Here is a 4,665-nt window from a genome sequence, read left to right as displayed (position 1 = left end):
ATAGTATCAAAAGGAACACCAGTTGCTACAGTATCTAGAGTAACACCAGGTGCTACAGTATCAAAAGGAACACCAGGTGCTACAGTATCAAGGAAAACCAGGTGCTACAGTATCTAGAGTAACACCAGGTGCTAGAGTATTTTAAGGAACAGCAGGTTCTATAATATGTAGAGTAACACTAGGTGCTACAGTATACAGAGTAACACCAGGTGCTACAGTATCAAAAGGAACACCAGGTTCTACAGTATCTAGAGTAACACTAGGTGCTACAGTATCTAGAGTAACACCAGGTTCTACAGTATATAGAGTAACATCAGGTGCTACAGTATCTAAAGGAACACCAGGTTCTACAGTATCTAGAGTAACACCAGGTGCTACATGATCAAAAGTGATATCATGTGCTACAGTATCTAGAGTAACAACAGGTGCTACAGTATCTAGAGTAACACCAGGTTCTACATTATATAGAGTAACATCAGGTGCTACAGTATATAAAGGAACAGGAACATCAGGTTCTACAGTATCTAGAGTAACACCAGGTGCTACAGTATCAAGGAACACCAGGTGCTACAGTATCTAGAGTAACACCAGGTGCTAGAGTATTATAAGGAACACCAGGCTCTACAATATGTAGAGTAACACTAGGTGCTACAGTATACAGAGTAACACTAGGTGCTACAGTATCTAGAGTAACACCAGGTGCTACAGTATCTAGAGTAACACCAGGTTCTACAATATGTAGAGTAACACTAGGTGCTACAGTATCTAGAGTAACACCAGGTGCTACAGTATCAAGGAACACCAGGTTCTACAGTATCTAGAGTAACACCAGGTGCTACATTATCAAAAGTGATATCATGCGCTACAGTATCTAGAGTAACACCAGGTGCTACATTATCAAAAGTGATATCATGTGCTACAGTATCTAGACACCAGGTACTACAGTATCTAGAGTAACACCTGGTTCTACAGTATATAGAGTAACATCAGGTGTTACAGTATCTAAAGGAACACCAGGTTCTACAGTATCTATTGTAACACTAGGTGATACAGCATCTAGAGTAACACTAGGTGATCTAGTATCTAGAGTAACACCAGGTGCTACAGTATCTAGAGTAGGCCTAACACTAGGTGCTAGAACTACAGTATCAAAAGGAACAACAGGTTCTACAGTATCTAGAGTAACATCAGGTGCTACATTATCAAAAGTGATACCACGTGCTACAGTATCAAGAGTAACACCAGGTTCTACAGTATCTAGAGGAACACCAGGTTCTACAGTGTCTAGAGTAACACCAGGTGCTACAATATCTAGAGTAACACAAAGCAAGTTGCTACAGTATCGAGAGTAACACGAGGTGCTACAGTAGACAGCTAGAGGGCGATGGCCGACTATTGTAGTCTTCATTATGGCACAAAGTAGTTCCAGGAATCAGCACATTCCTGTCACCCCTCCCCCCAACATCACCTCTCTGGTCTTTACCGCCAGGAAAAATTGCCGGTGATATTCATGCCGTGCGGCGGCTGCGGCTGCTACACACAACATTGGGCGAACTGTCGCCACTGCTAGGACAAGGTTGAAGCGTTGATGGGGAATTAAAACATTTATTTAAGCCTAGTTTACACTAGCATGTAGCAGTGGCGTCACTTGAACCGCGCAAGTTTTAAAAGTGTTATGCCACTAGAGTTATACATCATTGTTAATCATTTTCCTAGTTGAAGTCAAACATTGATAATAAATATACATGAAACTCAATATAACCTAATTATTATTGATATTGTCCTTCAAGATAAATATATGCATAATTTAGCGATGGTAGGATCGTTGAAAAAAGAAATGAAAAGCAAGTTGAAAAGGTGCCAAAATTTAAACCTTTTTTTAATTTTTCTAACGAACGGTTTTGTAAACTTTATCCAACCCAAAATAATTTGTTTCCATAGCGAAAAAGTGCTTGATGTGATATATCAGTTGAATTATTTTATCTCGTCCTGAAGATGGATGGATCGCTGCCACGCAACTGAAACGTAGGCAATATTTATTTTTAATCACTGGTGTAATTGTTTTTGGAATATTTTATAATAATAAACTAATTAAAATAATAACAAAATAAATCAAATTCTAAAATGAAAAAAGATACAACATTGTAAATAGAAAATTCCATCCATGAGTTCGAAACAAAATTTTACTTACCCCTGGTGGGACTCGAACCCACAATCCCCGGTTTAGGAGACCGATGCCTTATCCATTAGGCCACAGGGGCTTGCAATTCGCGGAGCGTATTGTACAGTCATGGACTGTTTATCAAATATAAACATTAGATGCAATATGATCGATGCCAAAATAATGATATTGTAGGTGTAATAAGTAGTAGCAGTGTAATTTACTATCCATATTCCTTCTGTTTTAATATATTTTAATGCATTTAAATTATCAATTAATTGATAACTGATCTTGTTTAGGCAAAAATAAATATGGATAAAGAAATTAAACTGTTCCAAACCAACATAAGATAACTAACCAAACTTGCTGTACCATTTGCTTACAGAAAAGTCATCTGGGGAATATCAAACGGAATTTTGAAGTGTTACAGCAAGTTTGGTTAGTTAGGTAAGTTAGTTTATAATAGTTTCATTTCAGTGTATTTTTTTAAAATTGTTTGTTGATACTGAACATTATTTATTGATCGTAGTTGTAAGCTCATATGTTTCAATTCTTCAATTTCGTTATATCGGTCCGAAAAATACTTTAAAATATTGATATATCGAAAAACCCATCGATAATAATGAATGTTCACTTTAAAGCACCCTATAAGATCACTTAAATATGTGCTTTTAATGGACAGTAACGTATTGAAATTAGCAAAGGACAACACAAACAACAATGACTTTTTACTACCAATAAAAATCACCGAAGATGTCCTAATGGCCTTATTATGTAGTTTTTATCAATTATTCGAATTACATGAGCTGAAGAACAGCTTGCTGCGAATCATAGATAAACTGATGTTAGTATACTTATAAGAACAGATTTAAAATTCACTTCAGCTTTAAGGAAAGCTGTGGCTTAGTAATATGCCAAATAAAGATTCTAAAAAATAATCAGTTTGCTCTATACAACTAGAGACTTGCTATAAAGAAATGCTGTAGTATTGAGTTTATGAAATAAAAGAGGAATTTTTAATGCTGCCTGCTTGGTTCTTTGATTTTTAAAATTTAAATCCGTAATAAGTTGGCACAATGGCGTTGGGGGATTGATGTTTTCAGGTCATTTTTTCGTCTGAGAGGACGATTCGGGCATTCAACTCCTTTCGAGATGCTCTCTCGACGTATCCTCTCCTTCCCTCTCAACATTGGAACCCTAAAACATTAGGTACCTACGTTATCTCAAACCTACTACCGGAGTGCGATTTAAATAACCTGTAGGAAAAAATATATTTATGAATATTTTCTATATTTTTTAAAAGTTTGTATCTACTAATGATCTTTATTGAAGATTATCTTTGGATATAATCGTAATTAAATACCTTTCACTGCCAGAGCGAATCTTAGTCCTAAAGGCTAGGCAAGACTACAAGAATAGAAGAATCACTCCTGCAGAGATGTATCTAATAATATCAATTAAAATCAATACAGTACTAATATCCATTATAAAAATTATTAGGAGGCTTACAAAATAAAATTATCTTGATTGTACATTTGTTATACAATGGTCCTTTCGGCCACGTATCGCAGGTGAGCAAAGGTGTTGGCGAGGTTAGGTCGATGACGTCACAGTGTCTGGGCGCTGCATTCCTGCAAGTTCGCCGATCCCCCGCCAGGCGCGCCACTGTCGTCACGTAATGTACCTTCAATCACCTGTCACGTGACCCAAGAATCTGCCGATTGCCAACAATGGGAGGAACTACTTTATTGTAGCAAAAAGACTAATGTGTTGAGGTGGGGACACACCTACAGGTACTGTAATTGCTTATTTGATAAGATAACAAATTCAGCCTGTTTTGGAATCACAACTGACGTAGCTAAGCTGAGCTACCGACACAGTGCGCTGATAAAGTATAGTACTATAGGGTACAACCATCACAAAAGACCAATAATTGGTCTTCGTCTTAGGTGATGTGAGCCACCGGCATATTGTGCCTATCTAAATTGCGAACTTCTATTGAATACATGAACTTTATTGCCAAGTAAAACTGACAGAACTACTTATTTTGAGCTATAGCAACTGTAATGATCTATCTACTATCAGAAAAAATAAGGTAGAAACACATTTTTAGATACTAGCGCATTCTAGTTTACACAACTTAACTAGTTATATTCTTTTTTTTAAATTGGCGAGTACCAAAAACTAAAGGAAGAAATCTATTTTTTACAGAAACGCATTACGCATTATGTAAGTGACTCCATCAAGTTCAACTGTGTTCAAAAATATTTGACTACATGCATTGACTAGTGTTATGATTGTGCTGATTCCTTGTTCACAACCAAATGCATGGAATCTTCAGTCTATAGTGTTATATAGTCAATGCTACAGGTGATCCATCATGTGGCATAGAAAAGTCAATGTTTACAGCCTTACAAAGTCAAGTTTTATAGTTAGAGATTACTTTTTGCTGACTTTCAACTCCACTAAACTGCGGACGGTTGAGTTTTAAGACTATACACAGA

At 36.6% G+C, this 4,665-nt stretch overlaps 1 non-coding gene across 1 annotated transcript; it reads right to left on the bottom strand.

The window, feature by feature from the left end:
• Positions 1–2,188: 2,188 nt before the first annotated feature.
• Trnar-ccu (transfer RNA arginine (anticodon CCU)) lies at positions 2,189–2,261 on the bottom strand. The gene has a single exon. It is a non-coding gene; the product is annotated as a tRNA-Arg (tRNA).
• Between the last annotated feature and the right edge of the window lie 2,404 nt (positions 2,262–4,665).

This window comes from Macrosteles quadrilineatus, unplaced genomic scaffold (genome assembly GCF_028750875.1).
Source record: "Macrosteles quadrilineatus isolate MER2022 unplaced genomic scaffold, UCM_ALF_1.0 Scaffold_2__2_contigs__length_208266976, whole genome shotgun sequence".
In the NCBI taxonomy this organism is placed as follows: Eukaryota; Metazoa; Arthropoda; class Insecta; order Hemiptera; family Cicadellidae; genus Macrosteles; species Macrosteles quadrilineatus.
This window is presented reverse-complemented; position numbering and strand designations above follow the sequence as displayed.